At 42.8% G+C, this 10,624-nt stretch overlaps 1 long non-coding RNA gene across 1 annotated transcript in view; it reads right to left on the reverse strand.

Moving 5' to 3' along the window:
• Window positions 1-364: 364 nt before the first annotated feature.
• LOC109290439 overlaps window positions 365-10,624 on the reverse strand; it is a 16,153-nt gene continuing 5,893 nt past the window's right edge. The window contains exon 2 of the long non-coding RNA XR_002095599.1: window positions 365-827. This is a non-coding gene — a long non-coding RNA (uncharacterized LOC109290439). The remainder of the gene's footprint in view (window positions 828-10,624) is intronic.

The raw sequence follows: 10,624 nt of genomic DNA on the forward strand, positions 1-10,624 counted from the left end.
CCCCCGGGGGGGGGGGGAGGTGGCCGCGCACCCCACGCTGCTTTCTCCGCCCGGAGCGCAGCAGCCTCCACGCAGGCCAGGCTGCCTGGGCGCCCAGGCCCCAGCGCATCGATCTTCGTTTGCTAATCAGACACAGGCGCTTTGTTTGTATCAGCTTCGTGGGACTGGAGGGCCAGAAGCTTTACCCCACACCCTGGTTCACAGAACATGGTGGCTTCCGGGCTACAATCAGGGACACAAACAGCAAAGGTGACCAGATACATCCAACCATCCCTGGCCGGGTGTTTACATCCTTACATAAAATCGGCTCCCTTCAAACATCCAGTACCTGGCACTGTTTAAAAATACAGACAGGAGGGGTTACTCCAGTTTCAAGCAAGTACAACTGTTTGTGCTTTTTTAATACAAGGCTGTTTTGCATCCTGCATCATAACATCAAAAATACACCCCTTTACAACTTGAGTCATCACAAGAGCATCTATGCACACAGTTACTTGTCAGGGCAGCATGGATATTCGGAAGAGCATCAGTGCACAGTTCTTTGTCACATGAACACGGATGTTCACAATAACACATTTGCACAAATTGATTTGCCTGTCTAGCACTGTTTGTAATTGCACAACTTTTGTCCTAAGGTGACCAGCATGGCTGTTCTGCTGCTGCTTTTCTTCTCTCCATGAAGAATACCCTCCAAAGAAAAGACCCTATAAGCAATATTGCACTACTACCCTGATCACAAAAGCAGAGGCAATATTGATAGGGTCTTATCCTTAAGGTTATGAAGCTGGATTATGCTTCCTGCAGCAGGTGACTGGACGTCCATTAGTCTGCAAATGTGTAAGGGGTAAAAAGTTAGAAAATAGTGCACCCCCATCAAAAGTACAATTACTTATCACTGGGGAGGAAGAAAGGCAAATGGCCATGAGATGCATCTCTTGAGGTTACGTCTGCTATAGAAAATGGAATCTAGCCATAGGTTCTCCTTTTTTCCAGTGACAAGCATTTCATTACAATGTGGGTTTTATCCAGGTTTGGGCATCTCTCCCCCAGCCCCATATTCCTTCCTTCAATCTGGATTTTCTCTCCTTTCTTTAATGCGCAGGCTGGATCCACTGTCTAACTTGGAGAGGCTGGAACCTTCTACTTATTTTATTACTAGTTATATATTTTGAACTCATTAGTAACATGATTGCAGGCCCTTGTAGAACTTCCTTTCTAGGGCTGTTCTGCTGATAGGGCACAGGGTTTTAAAACACCTCTCCTTCATTGGAAATAAGGGCATTCAATACACCACAATAATTAGAAAGTGAAACAAGATCTCCAGAGCTGGCTCCACAGCTCAGATTAACATGCACAGATTACCTAGTTACATTCAACCTGCTTTAAAAACATGTGCGCCTTTGCCTAGGATCCATAATTTTCCAGCCTCTTCCTATGCATGACTGGAAGACACCAACCTTCTCTCATCAACGTTGTTCTGAATCTTTTAGTTCTGAACACTTTGGCGACCAGAAAGACAAAAAAAATCGAAGAGAAGAGCCAGAACTCGTCCTTCTTCTCTGGGAGTCGGAGCTCCTCTACCTAAGTAAACCTGCTCTACTCAAACTGGACTATTAAGTAAACCTGCCCCACTGTATTTGTCGTCTAGTAACACTTGAAAAACTAGAGCAAGGAGGAAGGAAACTTTATTCCCAGGCCATCCCAAACCAATTCACGATTTTGACACTTTAGGCTTCTCTTTCCTCAGCCTGCTTTCCAGCAGATTAAATAAAAGTGCAATAGAGAGACAATCCCCTAATTCATGGATTCCTGGCTAATTTATGCATTCCACATTGATCTGGTCTTTGCCATTAGAGATCCCTGGCGTTTGGCATGCTGGTGCGAGACAGCTCTCTATCCCCTTTGATGTTGGCTCACTCGCCAACAAACTAAAAACCAAAGACACTTGCACAGAATTGGGAATAGGGCAGAGGCTGCATTAATTGTTTAGTTTTTTTAATGGACTGATAAACAAAAACAACATGTAGTTCAGTTTGTCCTGTTTGTTGAAAGCTGATAGGAATCTTCTTTTCTGTATTATTTATTTGTAGTAACCTTTGCTCACGGTAATTAAAAGGCCATGTTCACAGAAGGGTGTTGTAAGCAGATCAGAATGGTTTTACCAAACTTTGGTATTTTTGTTACCTTGGCAAGTTCTCTGTTTTAATCCTGCCAGTCTGCTTTTCAACAGTCTCTGGCAGCTAGATCTTTAGTTAGGGTTAAAGCATTTTTTTAAAAGACAAGAGCTAGTCTTGGCCTTACCTTTCCATCTACTGCAGTCCAATAACTCCAGTTTCTATTTTGTTTCTATTTATCAAGTCTTTTTCCTCTCTTCAGCCTGTATATTATTTCAAATGAGACTTAAAAGCCCCCCCGTTCACCCTTTTAACCTCTCCAGTGGCTCAAACACTGTTCCCACTGGTGACTTTGAACTGTAAAGTCACAATTCACAACTTCAGGTGGTGTTACTCTTGAAACAGCAAACCAGAAAAAAAAAAAAAATCAGAATTCAACAGTCTACACACAATTTTGACCTGTGATATTATTATAAAATCTACAACTGACATGAAAGATAAGGGACACAGTTATGAATTTCAACTACAACTTAAGGTCTGAGAAAATGCACCGTTCTGTTACTCTGTTTTTACGCTGCTGGGTCTGCCCTCAATGCCTAGATGTGTCTCAAGAATTTCCTTATCTCCAACTGTCCAAGTACACTCCAGGGTCTCTGTGATGGTGTATTTGTACTGGACTCCTACACCCTCCTCTCCCCCCTCTCGCGAGACAGAAAAATAAAGACTGAATCGATACCCAATAATATTCACGCCATTTGCAAACAATATGCAAAGCCTGTGTTGATCCCTTCCCCATTGCAGGAATGCTTCCCTGGAATGTATATGGGGGTTATTTTAAAATAAACATTTAAACACAAGATTATGAAATGCATTCTATTTATACTCCAAGAGGCTGAGCGTCTCTAGATATGTTTAGAAACCTCTCTCGCCTTTAATCACATTTATAGAAACTAAATGGAAATGTCACCAGGACTAGTATGGAAATGACGCTTTAAATGCTGCTCAATAAAGGCAACATTTTGGAGTTTTGACTTGCATGACTGTGCTGGAGTCACTGCAGTATTTTTAAGCCACCCATTCTCGATGTTAATAGACAGAGTAGACTAAACTGACCCTATTATGGAGCTCTGGGCTAAATAAAGTAGTACACTGGTTTCCAGAGCTCAGAGGTCTCCTGCTTAACTAGACCAGACCCTGGATACCCTGATTTAGTTTAGGGATCCAGTTCCTTACTTACATCCATTACTTTTTTATTTCATTTTTCCTGGTTAAGGTGTCAGTCTAGGAAGCAGATTTTTATTGCTGAATCAGCTGTAACCTTACAAGCTACAGCTGGGTACCCAACCACACGCCCAGTCCTATTTCCCTGTCCATATGTACTTCAATAGCTAGAGGAGCTAGACAGTTTTAAAAAGCCATCTTGCTCTACTACGTATATATGTGTAGCCTACAATCTGTTTTCTGCAAAGGAATTGACACTGTTACCAAAGGTCAGACCAAACGCTGTGGAAACAGCTGTATGTTGCCATTTCACTTAGAGTTTTACATCCTATTTGATTTTTTAAAGATCATTGTTTTAAAATGGGGGAGGGTTGTCTTCTTAATTCTCTCTTTTTCTTTAAAAGAAAAAAATTCTTGGCATTCCAGCCCCACTCCGTAAGCCTATCTAGCAAGTCTGTACAAATCCTCCCAGAAAAAAGGGGATTCTTGCTTCCATGCAAGAGTCAACCTGTCCAGGTGTGCAAGAGACTCCAGAGCGGACGGGTTTGTAATCCTCTCTGAAAACATTAGCTTCCCAAGCAGCTTTCGCCCACTGAGCTGGGGGATTCGCTGTCACCCACAGTCATTTATCAATACATTCCCCTTCTCCTGAAATCAGAGGGGATTACACTCCAGAATGTCCCGCCATTTGATTCTCGCTTAAAATATTTAGTTTGTGGGTTTCAATAACCCTTTTCTCAGCAGCAACATTTCCTTGGCTGGCAGAAGCCAGATCTGCGTCAGTGAGCTCCATTAAAAGGAATGACAGAGCTCCTTAAACAGCCTAGACTTTGTAACCCCACAATATGGCTTTTCTGCATGGTGTTTACCAGCACTCTGCTGTCTGATGGAAAAAAAAGACACTGTGGTACTAACCGTAGGAGCAAGCTAGGGCTGAAGCCTATCACCTTGGAAATGCTGAGCTCCCGCCTTGCAGTAAATATAGTAAAGCAAACAAAATGCCGTAAAGTGCCCTAGCCCTGATGCTGAGCACATGGGGCTGGCCTTGGGGCACTCCAAAATGTCCCTCCCCTGGTCACGAAGAGGGAGGCACCCTCCCCGGCGCAGGCCCAGCACCCTGCAGACCTGCGAGCAAAGAGCAAAATGCATTTGCACTGGGTGGGTTTATCGCATCCCCAGCTCCAGCTCAGCACCACAAGGTTTGGCAGGGGGGGGAAAAAACCCCATCCCAAAACTGCGCCTCCTGGCCCTGCTGAGCGAGGCCCTCCCCCAAACCACCCAAGTCAAAGCGAAGCATGAGCAATCTTCATATGAATCCAGCACTAAATGCAATGACTCAAAAAGTCCCCCTGAAAAAAAAAAAACCCTCTGAAAACTTAAAACCATCTGATTTCACTTTCCGCTCCAATTGGTTGTGCAGCCAGGGTGCAGGTCTGGCCTCCTCCTGCACACTGCTGCCCTGTGTGCGCTGCCCTCGCAGAGGAGGGCTCTTTTAACAAGTTTATGCAACAACAGGATGGAAGCTCTCCCGAGCCCTTCCCCCTCGCCCCGACCTGATTCCCTGCATTCCTCCCGCGCCCCCTCCCCTCCCCCTCGCTCCCAACTGGAGACAAACGCTGGAATCTCCGCACACACATGCAAATGGTTTCCCTTGCACAAATGCAGCCTCCTGAAGAGGCCTTTGCTTCCGAATCCCCCCTTTTTCTTTCCTCCACTGCTTCCCCCCCTTCGCTGCTACATTCCTCAGCCAGGCAGGGTTAAAAAAAGAGAGAGAGAGAGAGAGATTGGGGAAGGGAGGAGCTGGAATGTGCAACCTCCATCCCAGCCCTGAAATCTGCAGGGAACCCCCTCCCAGACGAGCCCCCTCCCTCCTTTGTGTCCTGCCTTTTGCTGCTTAGGAGTAACTTCCCGATCAGCAAATATCCCATGAGCAGAAATAATTGTCTCACCCAAGCTGGAGCACTGCTGGGCTTGCACGGCAGGGGCCTCAGGGACGAGCCCACTGGGTGGAACTCAAGGCACCTTTCAAAAAAAGAACAGCCCCCGCCACCTCCAACATCTCTTCCACACCCAGACCCTAGAGCCCCCACCTCCATTTCGAGCACATCTGCTATATTTTTTTCGACTTCAGCTCATTGAAATCAAAACCAAAAGGCGTCCCCCCCAGCTCTGCACAGGCAGGAAAGCAGCAAGGCTTGCAAGGCTGGTGAGGCCATCTTCCATCCTGCACCACCCCCAAGCACTCACTGACACTTGTTTTCACTTGCTGCTGGGCTCATCCATGTGTCTGCCTGCACACCCACACACACCGACACACACACACACACACAGCGCAGAGGGGATGGCTTCCACCTGATCTCCCTCCCCCCAGACACAGACACAGGAAAGGGATCCCTTTTTAGTCCTGCACCGAGGTCACCGAGCTGCTACTCTGCTGCTCCCGGTTATGTCATTGGGAGTATGGTCATGCCAACAAAGGGAAGCCTTTCCAGGTTTCACTCTCCCCCAGCTTCTGATTAACTGAGCACCAGGAGGAGAAAGAAAATTAAAAAAAAAAAGAAACACTGAACAGGCTTCCTATTCCTTCACACACAAAAATGGCAAACATGCTACAATGCACAGAGATGCATTAAAAACCCTAGGAGAAAGAGAGAGCCAAGCAGGCTCATGTTACCTCTGCTTAGGTATGTGAAACATACCACATCAGCTGCCTGATTTCTTTTCACCCACCATCATTTTGCTAATGGTTCAAACTGAAGCCTTCCCCCTCCTCCTCTGGGTGTGGAGGGGAGACAGGCGCTCCTCACCCCTCACAATGAAGACAGGGATTGAAAGGTCTTTTTTAATTAAGAATAGGAGGGCTTTATTGTGGACATAGCTTCCCCTGCTCCTTCTGAAATGGGATTCAGCCCTCTAGGAAGTGGTACTCCATTTTCTGCCTCCCATGCTTTGCTCACTAGCCCGCCCTGGCCTGGGTTGGGATGTGCAATTCCAATCGAAAATTCTCGTTTACAGCGATTTGATTTCCAATACTATGGCTTCCCTGCACCGTCTCCCAAGGTACCAGCCCAAAGCCCCTGTAAAAAGATAACAGCCCCCCACCCCTTCCTTAGCAGCTGCAAGTGAAAATTCCAAGAACAATCCAAGTGACAGTCGCCAACATATTGTTATTTAAAGATCAATTCCTAATGCAATGCAACTGTTTCCAGGCCTGCATCACCAAAGCGGCTCCTAGACTCACTTCCCATTTACTACTGAGAAGAGCGAGGAAGATCAGGTCTTTCAAAGCCCTATTGATTATTATTTATATGCCCCCCTACGTTGTTTAAGCAAATGAACGTATTACTTTTACTTTACTCACAACATACTCCTCTAAAAACTAGCAACTACAATGCACCCAGAAAAAAAATATATATATCAGGGAGGAAGAAAGAAAGAAATAGCCTGTGACTATATACAAATCACTAGATTCCATACACAACAATAGCATCCTTAGGGCCATAAAATCCCTTTGGTTTAAAACCAGAAATAAAAGGTCCAACTGGGAGAGAGGTTTCTGGTTTTTTTCCTTGGTAAAAGTAGTGGTGGTTCTAAAGCAGGACAAGAGGGCTTTTAAATTTGAATAGGCTGTCTTTTTATTGTACAACTTGGACACACAAACACACACCAGTGGTAGGAGGGGAAGTCCATTTTGTACACTGAAGCAGTCACAGACGGGAACAAAAACCCAAGGAATTTCCATAAGACCATTCAGCCTTAAAAAAAAAGAAAGAAAAAGAAAAAAGAAACCCCCAACTAAAAAGAGCCCCCTCCAACCTACTTATTGTTTGAGTCAGGTTTTAAATGATCTAGGAATCTTATGCTCACCTAAGCCTTGGGGTGGGGGAGGGAGGGGAGCAGAGGGATGGCTGCCTATTAAAATGCATTAAATAACTATGAAGTTCCACAACGTCAGAGACTGGGTGTGCAACAGTAACTGATCATAAGGATGTATTAGGACTGGAACCAAATGCTTTGACAATATTATTGCACTGCTTTATTTGTGCAGACAGTAGTGCAACATTGTCAGAGCCAGCGATACCAGCAGCCACTGTCACATTCTGCACAGCTGTCCCTGCATCCTTTTGTAAGAGACTGTTACATTAGATTTTTGACCACAATAACGTTTTTATGTTTAGCCCCACTAAAACCCTGCATGCCTTAAAGTTTATTTGAGATCGTAATTAGACAAGGTAAAACAACAACAAAAAAGTTAGTTAAAAATATCAATCAGACCACTGTTAAGATATGGCTTGTTAAACAGTTTCAATCTTTTGCTACATACCCAGCATGGCCAAGCACAGTACACTTTAAAGATAGATGTACATTAGAATATTTTTCTATGAACACAGAGAAAATAAAAGAACAATGGGCATAATTCAGCATCCCCATAGTACTGGTTTCCATAAAAGGCAAATAATGCAGTAAATTAATCTTAACTACCTAATTTAAAATAAATGATCAATAGGTGCCATAATGCATTCAGAAGTTTTCTTAATTGCACTGTACTGTTTCATGATTGTTGAACACAAAGCCTATAAAGCATGATGCAATGGTATAGATAAACAGTGCTGTAAAGTGTTATGGAAAATGTTACAGAATTTGTAGACAAAAATGTGATGAGACCTATAGACAAAAAAACCACGAAGTGTGTGTGTAACACTCTCTCACGCATATATATTTTTGTGAGCGTGTGTCACCATACAAAAATCACAATACAAGACCCAGTCACACAACAAAATAGCAGCATTAAATTCAGACCACCTTAAATATATAGGGAAAGATTATTATATAGCAAAAAAATCCATCAAGAAATTGTTATAAAATTTCAACACAGACATTATGAAAGGGGATGAATAATGAATCACTAAGAAAATATTGGTAAACAAAGCCGGTAATATGATGCCTTGAAAACTCCCAAAAATATCTGGAGTTGTAAACATGGTATATTTAAATAATTCACTATTGTATATCAAGGCATGTGAGAACTTACAATCCCAAATCTCCTTCCATATGTAAAAGCACTGCCACATGTATAAATTTTAACCTTATTTCACACACGTGCATGAATACACTGAAGGAGGCATCTATTTTAGGGTTGTTTGCCCACTCTGAAGAGGGTGGGCTGCTAAAGGGGGTCATGTTTCTGCCAGCCAATGCCCTTTTAATATTGCACTGCTCATCATAATTGCCAGTAGTACAACAGAAAAAGGGCTCTGGACAACAGCATACTTCACAGACTTTTCAATATAAATGATAAATCAGTTAGCAACTTCTCGAAGTGATGGCCTTCTGTGCATGATTTACTCTAAAACAGATCAGTTACATTCAACAAAAAGGAATTTCTTCAAAAGCCACATTGATTCTGTGCCATTCTTCTAAGTTAGCTTTTAATGTTTTACAATTTTATCTTGCATTAACTTCAGCCAGAATTTAACTCTGCTTATTTATTTTCTTTTGTTTTAATCACAGAAGTCCTGTGTTATCGTGTCTGAAAGGAAAGATTAAAACTGTTTTTTTCCCTGCATTTTGGAATCAACCTTCTACAAAAATAATATAGAATAAATAAGTTACCTGAAATATTAAAGACAAAATATATATGAAATGAATAGCTGAAATCTTTGATACTTAATTTAATATACACTTGCACCTAGTTTTAAGTATTTTGGATAATTTGTATTTTAAATGCTAAATGAGGTTTTGCTATTTTAAATAAACATTTTTACTAAATAAGCCTTATAACCACTATCCTCTAAAGGTTTGAGACCTTTGTAAACTCATTCACTTACAAAATACAACAATAGTACTGAAACTTTTTTCCCTTTTCAAAAAAGCATTTTGATAGCAAGGAGAAAACAGCAGTTAATTACTACAGAGCAGACATTCCAAATAATTTCAGAAATAGTAACATTTAAAATTCTCTGGGTTATGCTTGGGGTTTAAACAGTTAACCTTTTTGTTTCTTTAAATAATTGCAAACTGTTGACACAAAAACTTGACTGCTTCTTAAAGGAGAATAATTGATTGGCAAAATGATAAAAGGTTGGTTTCATACTCTAAATATTACCAACAACAAAATAATCTATGCAATGAATCCAAAGTTTAAAACAGCTCCATAAACTATACAGACAAGTAAGATTGGCATCAAATTTTAAAATGGATTAAACTAATTAAAGTCATAGTGAGTTTTGCCTGGCTAAGGAACACTCTAAATGAATTTAACTTGTCAAATTTACAGGACAGAGACAGTAGGAACCTATTAGCTGTGAACTGCCAAAAATCTATTCAAGTCTGAATTTGTATTTTGCTGTTGATTAATTTTCTTTTTTCCTTCCCCCTTTCTTTTTCTCACTGGCACACAGATGCATGCCTAATCCGGAAACCTAGCCCAGTATTGGAGATGTTTAAAAGCAAAAAGGGGAGGCAGAAGAAAGAATGTGCTTTAACTTTAGGAAGTTTTTTAAATTCCACAACCCTGGGTTTGTGTTCGAGGGGACGAGGTTTCCTTACACAACTCAAAGACCACACACTGGAGGGAAGCTGAGTGGAATTGGGGCAAAGTGCAAGAATGCCAAAGAAACACTTTGGGCTGCACACCCTGGTTTATTGCAAAAAACTCTGGACTATTTAAGCAAAGCATTAGTTTTATGAGATTTAAATATTAAGCCAATATAAATACTGGCTGGAGATAGCATCTGACTTATTGCCTCGCTTATTCTGTTTTTTAAGCAAAGGGGAGGGGAGCTTTCCAAAAGAAGATCCCTGGACACAAATATTTTTTTCCCCAGACTTAAACATAGAAATAACGTTCTCCAACCTAGAGCAGACGCTTTGCTGCACAATGCAAGCAGGCAACACACACACACACACGCACACGCACACACACAACACCCCTTCACTGAAACACAATACTCAGCGATTAACTGTGTGTGGAGGGGGAGGGGGGGGGAGAGGGAATGGACTCGACTCTGGCCGAAAGGATCCGAGCGGTGGGATCACACTCCTTTCCCCAGAAGTGTTTGCCTGGATGAAACCTTTGATAAAGGGGGAAACCCAGCTCCCCGCTGTCTGGTTATTTTTCAGCCAAGCCCCTCGTCACACTTCCCCAGCACTTCTGTGCATGGACGAGCCGCGCACACACGCCCCCTTCTCCCCTCCATCTTTCGGAGCGGATAAAAACATCCCGGTTTCTGCTCCGCTCCCTCCAGGCGGGCGCCGCGGTGCCCCGCGCCCCGCATCCCCCCCCGCAA

The sequence above is a fragment of the Gavialis gangeticus genome, unplaced genomic scaffold (genome assembly GCF_001723915.1).
Source record: "Gavialis gangeticus isolate Ggan-Ray unplaced genomic scaffold, GavGan_comp1, whole genome shotgun sequence".
NCBI classification, from domain to species: Eukaryota; Metazoa; Chordata; order Crocodylia; family Gavialidae; genus Gavialis; species Gavialis gangeticus.